At 34.8% G+C, this 15,068-nt stretch overlaps 1 long non-coding RNA gene across 1 annotated transcript; it reads right to left on the reverse strand.

Annotated features, from left to right (window-relative positions):
- Nucleotides 1-433: 433 nt before the first annotated feature.
- LOC121727345 lies at nucleotides 434-846 on the reverse strand. Its single transcript, XR_006035652.1, has 3 exons — nucleotides 817-846; nucleotides 638-719; nucleotides 434-539 (listed from the first exon to the last, which is right to left on the reverse strand). It is a non-coding gene; the product is annotated as an uncharacterized LOC121727345 (long non-coding RNA).
- Nucleotides 847-15,068: the final 14,222 nt, after the last annotated feature.

The following is a 15,068-nucleotide window of genomic DNA, read 5'->3' on the forward strand; positions in this document are numbered from 1 at the left end:
GTTTCAAAGCACTTGGCCTTAGAATCAGGCCTTACGACCCAGTAAAGTACGAATAATAAAAGTAAGGGTGGGTTGCACCAACCTACTATAATTATAACTGTAACTTTAACTATAACTACAACGTAAAATGTCAAATATTTGGTTAAAGTCAATAACGGACGCCATATTTAATGATAACCATAGCCGCTCAAACTTATGTCGAAATTTTTTCGTGAAAATTTACTATGGCTTACAATGTTGTTCTAGCAAATATTTTTCGTGGCGATTTTTACAAATAATTTATTTTTTATAGTCTCAACTCCATTAAATGTAGCTTTAACAACAAAATAAACGCAACAGAATGATATCTGTCAAATTATCTGGTCAAAGTTAAGTTAACCTTAACTATACCCTTTACTTTGACCATAACTATAACCACGACACGTTATGACATTATTATTTTAATCTGTAAAAGTGTGACTGTAACTTGAATTGAAGTGGACCTGTATACTGGATAGCTTTCCTTCTTTAACTTCCATTTTTAATAGGTATCTGGAGTGCTGAAAAGTAAAAAACTAAAATGAGATAAAACATTCAAAACAAAAAACACTAAATGAGGAATTATAATTATGGTAATTAAGGTTAAGTAGGTAGGTACCTGTATTGTGTGCACCACGTGTAAGAACCAAAATGTATTTTGATGAAGCTACAAGTATGTACTAAGCTTTATGATTTGAGAGCTGAAAATAGAACAAAACACTGATAAGTGAAAAACCTAGGACATATGTATAACCATGTATAACCCAGAACAATAAGTATAAATAATATGTTAAATACCTTAATTGTGTACACCTGATATAAGCAAAAATATTATTTGCATTTGGAGAGAATAATATTGTTTCTGTTTCCAAATTCAATATACATATTGGGATATTATTAGGTTTTACGAATCACGTGTTTGTGATACAACACAATGCCACGTAATATGCCATCCGCCATATTATTTTATAACCACTTAACCTCCATCATCCATGATTGTAAAGTTGACACGGAATTTTAGCTTCTCCTCCTTCGTCTTGTTATATTTTGTTTTTTATTTTACTTTTTTTTTATTTATTTTTAAATACTATGACGTAACTATCAAATGACTTTAATGTATGTTTTTGACTTTACTGTTATAATATTATGTTAAAATATGTAATAAGATCTTTTAAAATAAGACGTAGTTACTTAAGGCACGTTGCATGTTAATTAGAATAAGATCTAAAGAAAATGTTTTGAAATAATAATTAGACAATATTTCCACGCCAATGAGGCAGAAATTTTGATACCATACATAAATATTAAGAACCATTGTTAAACAAATTTCCTGGAAATAAATACTATTCTATTCTATTCTATTCACGTCTCTGGTGCAACCCACCCTAAGTGCAGCCTGTAAACAGAAATGTAGTAGTATAACATTTTCAGGATTGGTTATTTGTATTTCATAGAAAAATCTGCACACAAAAAAAGAATAACATATTATTCAAAGACGTTAATTTTAAACTTTAGTGTCTAAACACTAGGCCGAAAATACGCGGCCGAAGTTTGGCATGAATACGCTTGCAATGCGCTACGCATACAATATACCGCGACGTAATTTCAGTGTGTTATCTATAATTTAAATACACTGCAGGCGTAATCATTCCCAACTTCGGTTGCGTTTTCAAGGCCTAAATGTGTTTAGACACTTAGGCCCGATTCGACCAAACTTGAAGTTACACGAGTATAACTATCATGAGAATAATTTTACTCCTTTAATTGACTCTGGGGTATTATCGTTTGCATTTTACCAAGTTACTCAAAGAGTATGAAATAAAATGTCAATTATAGTTCACAATGACACCGACCGTGACAGTTGAACCCTGTTGTGCAACTATTCTCAGTTTAATATTTACTCCACCAAAAAAGCCCGTAAAAATATTTACTCCCGTGTAATTACCTCATTCTTGGATTAGAAGTTGGAAAAACGCAAAACCAGCTTACTCTTAGATTAGGAGACAGTTATACTCAGATTAGGAAACAGTTATACTCGAGTAAAATTTTACTCCAGTTTGGTCGAATCCGCCCTAAATCGTAAAAAAACGCCCGAAAACAACAAAAGGTTTGCCACAAAACAAACTGAATATAATATATAGAGAAAATGTGACTGAAGATTTTCAAAAACCTAGAAACGTGTTCGCGAGCGCGCAGCCAATTCTCTTATACGACTGTAATAATGACGAATGGCATTCAAAGCGCCATAAAAGTTGTCGTAAAAAATATGGTCTCAACTTACAAATTACTGAAAGAAGGCATAAAGTTTGAAATTTAATTTCATAACTTTGATAATGATTTGTGACACTCGAAAACGTTGGGGTGAAAAGTTTTTGTGGTTTTCACTTTTAGTGACACAATTATATATTATGTTTAATTTCTTTATCTTATATCTTTAAACGAGCAATTCTTGTATATACAGGGTGTAACAAAAATAAGTGATAATACTTTAGGGTGTGAACGTGTTCCTTGTAGAGATTTCACTGTGAAAGTAGCAGCGCTGAAAGACCAAATTTTTTTTTCACTTTTGTATGGGCAAGGGCCCGAGCGTCACGAGTTTCCCCATACAAAAGTGAAAAAAAATGTTGGTCTTTCAGCGCTGCTACTTTCACAGTGAACTCTCTACAAGGAACACGTACACACCCTAAAGTATTATCACTTATTTTTGTTACACCCTGTATATATATATATATAATTGGAATCTTGGAATCGGCTCCAACGATTTCGGGGGCGATAAATCGATCTAGCTAGGAATCATTTCTAGAAAATGACATTTTCATCGGATACCGAGCAAAGCTCGGTCAAACAGCTAGTGGTGACTAAATTGCCGTATGACTTTGTATACGTGTTTATTTTTGCGTTGTCACTTCGGAATCGTTTAATTTTAAGTCCTTTGAGTTACGACTTAACATTTACATCCTGTAATCCTACTATCCTACTTCCTACTTAATATTAATAATAATATCTATGGACGCTTCACACCACGTCAGTCTGGCCCCGTGCTAAGTACCTGAAGGACTTGTGTTACAGGTACCAGACAACGGATATATATTTAATACTTTTTATACTATACATATATTTAAGATTTTTATTATATGATACACATATTTAATACACATCCATGACCCAGGAACTTTGAAAATCTTTTTATTCCGTCGGCGGGATTCGAACCCGCGACCCCCGGCTTGAGCTACCAACGCGCTCACCACTGAGCCACAGAGGTCGTCAATATTATAAAGGCGAAAGTTTGTTTGGATGTATGGATGTATAGATGTATGGATGTATGGATGTATGGATGTTTGTTACTCTTTCACGCAAAAACTACTGAACGGATTTTAATGAAACTTTACAATATCATAGCTTATACATCAGAATAACACATAGACTACAATTTTAACCGACTTTCAAAATGGGGGAGGTGTTATGTTCGTTTTCTTATGTTCAACGATTACTCCGCCGTTTGTTAACCGATTTTCAAAATTTTTACATTCATCATCATCATCATCATCACAACCATATTATACCATGCATCGTAACATGGTTATGACTTATGAGCCTATAATGACCCTGTTATCGGTACTTTTCATAGTCTTTTAGATCGAGACTCGAGTAATTTGTCACGCAATAATTAAATAAAATCTATAAGTACCTACCTAATATTATAAACCTGAAGAGTAAGTATGTTTGCTTGAACGCGTTAATCTCAGGAACTACAGGTACCCGATTTGAAAACTTATTTCAGTGTTAGATAGCGCATTTATCGATTAAGACTATAGGCTAAGACTAATACGACCGAAGAAACTCAGGAATGGTGGGAAAAATGGGGAAATATTAGAAATTACGAACTACTGGAGCAATTTCTATGGCAATATTTGGCACAGATATAGAGTAGACCAAGTGAAGGGAGTAGGGACATAAGCTATTTTTTATGGAAAAATGTACGGTTTCCGTAAAATTCCTAATTTACGCGGGCGAAGCCGTACATCTAGTATAATAATAATAATATTTACATTTGATTTTTTTTTTACTCTACATAAATTAATAACTATGATGATGTAATTTTTTGTAAGTTTTCACAATATTAGTAAACCAATATAATTACGTACAGTAGGCCAGTCCATGTAGCCTTTACCTCGTCCGGTTCACGGGCTACGCGCGTAGCACATTGCTACGCGCGTAGCGCGCTCGCTCAGGCAAAGCAAAAACGCGGGAAAATGTAGTATAGTGGAATCTAATTCCTCTTGAAAACAAGAATTTCCGATGAAATTGTTTTAGTACATTTTTATGATTGTTCAATAATTTTAGTTCGTAAAGGTTTTGTCAAGACAGGCTTATTCTTTGCGATAACCTTTATAAATTATTATTAGAGCAAAAAATGTATTAACATAGAAAAATAGTTGACATTATAATATTATGATGATTTAACATGTATTTTCTGTTACCGAACCCTACTCCACAGCTTCGAATATCTCGAACTAAAGTTTACCTTGTAACACTATATACTGTCAACTCTTACAATCTAATAACACCTAAAAGTTGTACACGATGTGAGGTGAATTATTTCTTGCTGTGTTTTATTTCTTTAAGGAAATGCCACGCGTTTATTGTTTATTTATCTATAGTCCGTTCGCGTAGTTATTGTCGCAAAGGTTTTATGTCACTTAAGCGCTGTTGAAGTGTGTATTTGCTATTTATTTTCTCAGTTAATAATTTTGTTATTTGCTCCTATGAATCACTTCACACTTTCTAATATATTTTTATTGTATTGTTTCATACAGTATAACATTCGATGGAACAGTTTTATTTGTTTATACTGCATAGACAACTAATGAAGCGATTTTCATAAATCTCGTTACAAAAGTAAAACTTTATTAGTAGCTTTTCATCACGGAAAAATATACGGCTCTACAAGATATTATATAATACAAAATTGGTCAACTTTAATGAATCACGCAGGTTTTTACATAGTAATAATACACACAGACTAACCTAACCTATAGTTTGTGCGTTCTAAGATGATATGGATGACAGTTTTCATGTTCCTTGCTACGGGTTTTTTTTTTACAAGAAAACAAAAATAATCAAAATGTAATAAATTATATTCCATCTACAAAAACATGTTTTCTATAATTGTAAATGAATAAAAATGAAAAGATGCTAAATGCTAACTTATTAATAAAAATTATAAATATTAACGGTGAAATAGGAGTATAAAATTATTGTTACGAAAACATTTGAAAAATGTCATATGCATGAAACGGAACTTAAGTCAATAGAGATTGACTCTGTTGAATCGAAATCAAATCGATAAAAAAGGGCGGCCATCTTAAATCGCCGGCGCCACTGAAATGTCAGTACGAAATCAATAATTTCGATTGCAATTCCTTTACAAAGTGATTCGATATTTTTAAACTATCGATTAATTTTTGTTAGGTAACTTATCTACTATTGTCAATTATAATGTGTCACGCATATCATCATAAAACGCACAAACTATAGCCTAACCTATCCATGTAAAATATATCCGTACTAGCAAAACCACTATAATTTGGCGGGCTCAATCTCGCATTGAGCCCATCTCATCTGTTCCATCGGAGAACTAATTGGGCTGATTATTATTCAGACGCCGACGTCGCTAATTGGCGGACTCGGCGCTAGTTGAATTCGGTAAATGAGTTGCATTCTAATTTTTACTTGTTTTAGGTACTGAAAATGCACTATTAGATGTAAAATCTTGTTCAAAAGTCATCGTTTCATACATACACAACTCACACGCGCGTAAGGACCTGACTACACCTACCGATTAGAGTGGCGAGTCAATGTCCTCGGTCGAGTATATCTATAATAAACATACCGAGTGCTTGACCAAGTGCATTGTCTTGCCCATAGTTTATTTTATTACATTAAATAAGCACTGTTTCCCTGTACTTGCCAGGTATTATTCGGAAATACTTGTTTTTCTGGTACCTTTTACATACGTAAATCTAAATGTTTTATCCCTAAATGAACGGACATTAATCTTTGATGAGGGTGTAAGAGTTTCACACAGGAACAAAATTCTAATACAGGATAGAAATAAAAATATATTGAGAACACATTTTATTTACGTGTACCGCTTATTTATCATCTGACAGGTAAAAATAAAACTCTTGTAAATGTGTTGTAAACCATATATTTTAAAAATGTTTTTGAATTAGTATGTAATATGTGTAGATGACCCGAAAACTTCATATCACTTAACTCATAATTTTTCTACTTTATGAACCTTCACTGGACTTCTACGAATATTTCAAGGCAAAATCGGTTCAGTCTTTCTCTAGTTTTAGCAAGACTAACGAAATTTAAAAATATTTTTTTAATTGTGTATAGATATAGTACTGTATTTTACACACAGGCCCGTGCTCTCTTGTTCTGTTATGTGACTTTCCAATATTCTTCTAACTAAAAAAAGAAAAGCAAGCCTTGCATAGTTATTCACTACGTATTTACACAGGCCTGCATATTATGCTACAATAAAAGTATTTACTTTTATTTTTAACGTAGTTTTTAACATAAACAATTTAAACAGTGTACAGATTTACTGTAGCATAAGACGTATAATTATAGTGAGAGGATACACAATTTTAAAAGTATACGGAAACAATAATGTTCCAAGTCATTGTGAACCCCAGACGCTTATGAACAAACCACATAACCCTCATTACTGTAACGTATTAGTGGAGCCGATAGGAAAGTTTTAAAAGGGTTTATTTGGAGGAATTAGAGGCGTTTCCGAATATTGCTAGCACTCGATCAACAGAAGTTGTGTGTTAAATAATTAATTTACCAAGTTCATCATAAGTTTAAAGGCGCCTCTCCACGTGGGCAATGGTGGATAACCAAGATTGCTACTATATACAGGGTGTAACAAAAATAAGTGATAATACTTTAGGGTGTGTACGTGTTCCTTATAGAGAGTTCACTGTGAAAGTTGCATTGCTGAAAGACCAAATATTTTTTTCACTTTTGTATGGGCAAGCGCCCGAGCGTCGCGAGATTCCCCATACAAAAGTGAAAAAAAATTTGGTCTTTCAGCGCTGCTACTTTCACAGTGAACTTTCTATAAGGAACACATACACACCCTAAAGTATTATCACTTATTTTTGTTACACCTTGTATATTATGTACCATCAAGAAATTTATTCATAGGCAGTTGACGGACCTTCATCGTTCGGATCATCATATCGGATCGTCGAGCGGTATAAGAAACTGATTCAATGACTGTGGAATAACATTGCATTCATCCTCCATGATTGTGGGCGTATATTAGGTGCTGAAATAAAGCTGTGATTAACCAGATATCGTCAGATTTGGAGCCGATGGGTTTGGGAGCATCCACCGTACTTCCCGACATTCTTAACAATCTGGGCATTTTTTCAGATGATGGTTGTCACCTATCAAAATGTCCATCGTCAGTTAGACAGCATCACTCAAAACCCCATCTGGTTCTGGCCGCTCCAACAGATAATTATGAAACTTGTCTCAAAAAAAAATATATATATATTATATATATATAAAGATTTTCATGAAATTTTGTATATAGGGGGTTTCGGGGGCGATAAATCGATCTAGCTAGAAAAAATTTTTAGAAAATGTCATTTTATTCGTGTTTTATCGAATACCGAGCAAAGCTCGGTCAAATAGCTAGTAGACGAATAATATTCAATATATCCCTCTAAATAGTAAATATTCGTTATTGTCTGTATTGGCCGCTGCTAGGCAAATACCGTGGCAAGTAAACAAACCTCTTCGTAGTTCGAATTCCACTATAATCGTCCAGCAATGTGACATGAAACTGCATATAATTACATGGATTGTTCAGGCTTTATTAGAATATTAACCAAGTTTCCACGACACAGGGAATCCTAGTGTGGAGATCAGAGTTTGTGTAAGATTAGCGTGTAAGTTTCTTTAAGCGAAATAAAGATTTATTTGTTTGTTTGTTTATAATTTTTATGTTATATAATAACAAACACTCATGTAACATAATAATTTTAGGAATGAAATAAAACGTAATTTGTTTTTCGCTTTACCCCTTTTTTACTATTTGCTAAGCGTATGCGGGTACCATTGAAACTGAGTAAATTCATTGTTGTCTGCTATAGTATTACGATGTACTAACGCTAGCTAGACTAGCCAACTAAACTCAATCGTTACCCCTAAGGGTAAGTTCACATATTTTATTAGTCAGTTTAACGCCGCGAGCGGTGAGCTTATCAATTTAATGTGTATCTTCTTGTACCTACCCAAGAAGATACATATTAATAATAATAAATAAATAGTAAATAGTAAATGAAATTCTGATTGGAATAGTCTGTTTAAAATAGTGGTTCTTAACTAACCTAACTCTAACCGCGGACCACTGGTGGTCCCTGGAGACATTCCAAGTGGTCCGCGAAGCCTGAAGTGTTTTCTTTATGAAACAACCCTTAGTTTAGGTAAACCAACTGGGTGGTCCCCGGTTAGACAAACATTTGGTAAAATGCTCCCTCATGATTAAAAGGTTATTAACCACTGGTTTATAAAGTCATCGCATAACCACGTCACATTGCAATTCGAACTGACCATAATCCTTAATCTCTAACATGCCAATATTGGCCATCATGTGCGGCCACCATTAGATAATTAACCAAGCAGATCGTTCGGCCGAAGTATTGTAATCGCATCCATCACTGTCTCGTTGTATCGACGAGGGATCGCAGCGCCGGGGGACGGATTGGACGGCCTTAAATCTCTTTTTCCCCGACACAACACTTTTTACACGCTTAATTTACATAAGCGCGAATGTGAACTGTTATCGGCGTTGGGTTATAAACAAAATTACAAGTATTTGTTACGTTAAAATAGTAAATATCCATGCTAATATTGTAATTTTTTTTTTTTTATGAAATAAGGGGGCAAACGAGCAAACGGGTCACCTGATGGAAAGCAACTTCCGTCGCCCATGGACACTCGCAGCATCAGAAGAGCAGCAAGTGCGTTGCCGACCTTTTATGAGGGAATAGGGTAATAGGGGAGGGTAGGGAAGGGAAGGGAAGGGAATAGTTGAGGGTAGGGAAGGGAATAGGGTAGGGGGGTAGGGGATTGGGCCTCCGGTAAACTCACTCACTCGGCGAAACACAGCGCAAGCGCTGTTTCACGCCGGTTTTCTGTGAGAACGTGGTATTTATCCGGTCGAGCCGGCCCATTCGTGCCGAAGCATGGCCCTCCCACGTATAAAAAATGCGAAACTGTATAGTGTATATACTTTGGGTCTCGGGAAGGATACCTTTTATCCCAGAAAAATGTACGGTTCCCGCGTGATAAATGTTACGCGTTGCGGGCGTCACCTTTTTATATAGACACTAGATTTTAAACGCATTTTCGTTCTTCAAAAATAATTTATACAGCGGAATCCGTTTATTTTGCCGGGTTTAAAACTATAATTATTCTGAGCTCAACGTATACCCGTACTAAATTTTATCAAAATAGGCTTAGCAATTAAGCGTAAAGAGTTAAAAAATAGACAGACATACAAGCATAACGATCTACTAATACGAGATACAATGTTCTAAAGAGTAGACGTATTTTGCGGCGTTTAGTGGAGATAAGTACAAACAGCGTGACTGCACTACACACTGTCTATATTATTGTTTTTAATAGCGTAATACTTTTTAGATTTTAAAGTACAAATCAAAAATGTATCCAGATAGTGAGTATGTTTTAAACATTTATTATTTACTCGTATGTCTAGACTATACATTAACATACGATCACTGGGGTATTCTTTACGACGAACATTCGTGACAGTCACTTGTGATTCTGGCGGCAAAAAACATAAAATTCTTCTTCTCATTTATAATACATTAAAAAGTTCATCAAAAAACTAAGTCACAAGATTGAAACAGTAATTTCTCGTGATATTACTTTGGAACTCTAAAGTGAGTTGTCGGTTTGTTCGATAAGAAAGTTTAGTAACTTAAGTAGGCACATTAGGGTGAAACAGGAAAACATTAGGGGGTGTCGCCTGCAGCTTGCCAGACGGTATTAAAATATGCTCCAATCGGACGCGATTTCGCTCGAATTTAGAACGTAATTTGCGCGGAATAATATTGTAAGTCTAATGTGTTTGCTCTTTTGAGATACTGGGTTTCTAATTTGAATCTAACCGATTTTGATTATTGTGTGTGAATGTATTTATCGCCTGGAAACCGTGTATTTTTTCCATAAAACACTCCTATTTCATTGAATTCTATTAATTATTATTGATTCAAGAGTTAAGAGTCATTACTCATTAGAGAGAAGCGATATACACAATATGTAAGTTAGACTTTTTGATACAACTATATTTTGCACAATAATATTTTTAAACCTAAAAATATATTTTATCACATTGTAGTTTATGGTCTGTGTTTTTAAATGTCTTTGTTACAAGTATAGGATCATTATCTCGTAATCTATAAAAATTAAGCAGGGTTTTATAGCCCCAACTGACTCTTCTATAGAAGGGTCAGTAACGGCCTCGGTAACCCTACTTGATTTGTGAAACCTAACTTAATTTGTAACCTAGAACCCTACTGAATTTGTAAAAAATCATGTGAATAATCAGTTGAGTTGAGTATCCATATTATACACTAGTCCATATCCATACTTAATATTATAAACGGGAAAGTGTATCTGTCTGTCCGTCTGTCTGTCTGTTACCTCTTCACGCCCAAATCACTGAACCGATTTTGCTGAAATTTGGTATGGTGATTACGGGTCCTTTCCCGTAACTCAACATAGGCATAAAGCATAGAACACTTTCATCTCGGAAAAATGTACGGTTCCCGCGTGATAGACGAATTTTGGCGCAACGGAGTTCCGGGCGTCATCTAGTAGGTAGGTACTCAATAATATTTGTTCACATCTTTAAAACTATCGTCACCTGTAATATCCATTCAACTTGAGTGTCCCATTCATATTACTCGTAATTTAATCTGAAGAATATATTCGTACGAAACTCGTTTTAAATGCTATTACCATAAATCACAATTGATAAATGCTCCATTATGTGAACCGAATGGTGTATCAACACATTACAGAAATGGTTTAAATAACTGCAAAATACCGACTTTTTGGTGTAATCATCATACTAATATCATAATTTTTCAGCTGTATATACCTGTAATAGACTATAAAAAGTATTTAAGATGTTGACCAGGGATGTAAGGTATCATCATGCCAAATTTAATTGAAATCGGTCCAACGGATTCCGAGATTAGCCTGTACAAACAGACAAACAGACAAACAGACAGAGAAACAAAAATTTCAAAAACAGTTAAAATGTGTTCTACTACTCTTTTTACATGCCCCTGACTCGATTTTTCAAGTTTATTTTCAATGTACAAAAATTTTACCTCTACGATTTTATTATAAGTATATAGATATAGATATAGATTATTAAAGTACACATAAAGAATTCTGTGAAAATTTCAACTGCCTGCCTGTTGTCATTATTGATATCGAGCAAAAAAGGCCAAAAAAATTATGTTTGTTGTATGGGAGCCCCCCTTAAATATTTATTTTATTTTATTTTCAGTACTTTCTGTGATAGCGGCAATAGATATACACAATCTGTAAACATTTCAGAACTCTAGCTATAACGGTTCTTGAGATACAGCCTGGAGATAGACAACGGAGTCTTAGTAATAGGGTCCCGTTTTTACCCTTTGGGTACGGAACCCTAAAAACGGTGACATGTAAATTAACAATTTCGTGTGTAATATAGATCCAACTAAAATAGTCGTAGATGGGTGTTCAATTTTCTAAATCTCGATTTTAATAACATACATTCACGCGGACGAAGTTGCGGACAACAGCTAGTAAATAAATAAATGCGAAAGTCCGTTTGTTTGTTACCTTTTCACGCCCAAACCGCTGTACCAATTTTGCTGAAAATTACGAAATTTGATATACTGATACTTTGAGTTCCGGGAATGGACATAGGATACTTTTTATTCCGGTTAAATGGAAGGTTTCCGCGCGATGAATTTTGGCGCAACGGAGTCTAGTGTAATAATAATATTTGGGGGCCAATTTACAATTATTTCTCAAAATTCACATTTCTCTCGCTTTTTCAAATTCGAAATGATTAGGTACCTCATAATAAAATTAATTTATTATATATGAAATTATAGCAATGGTCCGCTGGTTCAAGTTCAAATCAGCTGGTTAAGGTTCCATTTTAGAGTTCCGTAGTCAACCAAGTTTTGTTGATTACAGAACCCTAAATCGGAACCCTAACCAGCATATTTTTTTATATATTGATAGTTTTGGTTATATATAATTAAATAGTAACATTATCCTACAAATAGAAAATTCCACATTTTAGGACCATCAAATCAAAGTATGAAATCCTTTCTAGCCCTGTTATCTACCACTTTCGAGATTTTTCGCAAATAAAATTGTTGTTCGTCTTATCAAAATGAAGCTAATCACAATAAATTTGCTTGATAGTAATCAAAAACCAATTTGTTCTATGGAATCTGGACTACAACAAGTATTGGAAGAATAGTTAGCTCTCTAATAAAATTTGTTGTGCTAGAATAAGTAGAAATGCATATTTTGTATCAAGTTTTCGACTAGCCTAGTTTGTATAGCAAGTAGCCCGATTGTACCCAAGCTTAGAATTACAAACCACCGATGTATTAGGTAATACATTGTTTTCATTTGCTTAAAAGCTTTTCCATAGCCGTTAAATAATTGAATCATAGTTCATAGTTAAGGGATGTGATTTCGGCAAATGAAAATTTAATGCTGTTGAAATTTATACGTTTTCACGTGTGCGTATATGTATATTCGCCCACAACTTCAAAATATATTGCGCGGAAACCGTACAAGTTACCGCAAAAAATCTCCTGCTTGTCCTTTCCACCCACAAATACGTATCTCTATAATAAATTACATTACAATCGGAATTCATACTAATACTAATAATATTATAAATGCGAAAGTGTGTCCACACTCTTCACGCCCAAACCGCTGAACCGATTTTGCTGAAATTTGGTATGGAGATACTTTGAGTCCCGGGAAAGGACATATAATACTTTTTATCTCAGAAAAATTACGGTTCCCGCGCGATGGAGTTGCAGACGCCGTCCAGTAGCATTATAGGCGTGAAAATCCATGAACTTATTAAAAAATTTCACGTATATATAAAAACGTAACATTTAAAGACGTGAAATTACGTCAGAGAGAAGAAAGAAAACAATTTAAAAGCTTGTTAAGTATAAGTGATTGTAATTATCCTACAAGCGGAATAGCTTCGTCCAACTTCACTAATTAATTAATTGCTATTCTCCTAATCCCCTTTTCCGTATTATGAATTATTATGTTATTATGAATTAATTAGAAAGCTGATATTAGTTCTTTGTAATTGGTGTGATATTTATCACTACTGAGAATTAGTTTTGTAGTATAAAGACTCTCTAGTCTTTATAGCCCTTTTAAGGGGCTTTTCCTGTCAAGTGTCTTGTCAGTTGTTCGCATGACAGAAGAAATATATAGTATGAAATTATGGGATATCCGGCAGGCTTTCATGCGGACCAGATCAACGCGCAGGTACATGCAGCGGAGCTGTGTTGCGGGGAATATGTTTTTAATAAGATCCAATAGAATCGCTGCGCTTAGCGAGGTCAGACAAATAAAGCGATTCCATTGGTTCTCAAAAACACTTTTCTCGCAGCTCCCGTGCAAACGCACCCTCGAGCTATCAATTTACTGCAAGTTATCTATTACGCCAGCCGAAACACTGAGCTCGCTATCTGCGGGGTATCGAACAATTTCTCAGAGGAGAACTTTAAAAAATGAAACTAAACTCCTGGCAGGCGGCCATATCGCTCATTACTGCTCGGCGATAATGCCGGAGACAGGGAAGAATAAATCCGTGGATTGGCGATAGTCTTTTAAAAAAATATCGCTTTGGCTTTTGATACTAAAACTGGTCATCGAATGCATAGAAATTCTACCATAGTTCATAGATCTATTGATACTCGTGTCTTCCAGAAACTACCGCTATCGCGCTCTATAAAAAATAATGTTATTTCAACGAAAAATATTTAAAAAATATTTGATAGTTCCTTTAAGCCTCTAAAGTTGAAGCACGCACTATGTTATAATTTAGTAGTTCGACAAGGAACTAAAAGTGGTTATGGAGCACGTAGCTTGTGGGCACTGATCAAAGGTAGGAGATATTACAGACACAATACTATGCTATCGGGCCATACATACTAATATTATAAATGCGAAAATGTCTTTTACCTCTTCACGTCCAAACCGCTAAATCAATTTTGCTGAAGTCCCGAGAAAGGACATAGGATACCCCGATATATACCGGAAATATGTACGGTTCCCCCGCGATATACATTTTGGCGTATCGGAGTTGCAGGCGTCATCTAGTTTTTAGGGTTCCGTACCCAAAGGGTAAAAACGGGACCCTATGACTAAGACTTGACTTGATTACTAAGAGTTGTCTGTTCGTCTGTCTGTCTTTATGTCTCCAGGCTGTAACTCAAGAACGGCAATAGCTAGAGAGTTGAAAAGGTTGTGTAATCTGTTGCCGCTATAACAACAAATACTAAAATCAAAATATAAATAATATTTAAGGGGGGCTCCCATACAACAAACGTGATTTTTTGGCCTTTTTTGCTCGTAATCAATAATGGTAGCAGGTAGTCACTTGAAATACAATATTCTTAGTTTTTGTACTATAATAAATAATAATGAATAATAAAAATAAAATAAATATTTAATATTTCCCATATAAAAATACAATTTTTTGCCAACTTTCGCTCAATAACGGTACTGAACCCTTTTTCGGTTCATACGCAAGTCCGACTCGCACATGGCCGATTTTTTTAGAAGTGTCATTGCTCATCACACACCAGCATGGAGACAATTCATTTAAAACAAAACTTCTTATCCCATTAATCCCCAAGCGGCAGCCGGCTGTC

Source organism: Aricia agestis, chromosome 5 (assembly GCF_905147365.1).
Source record: "Aricia agestis chromosome 5, ilAriAges1.1, whole genome shotgun sequence".
Classification (NCBI taxonomy): domain Eukaryota; kingdom Metazoa; phylum Arthropoda; class Insecta; order Lepidoptera; family Lycaenidae; genus Aricia; species Aricia agestis.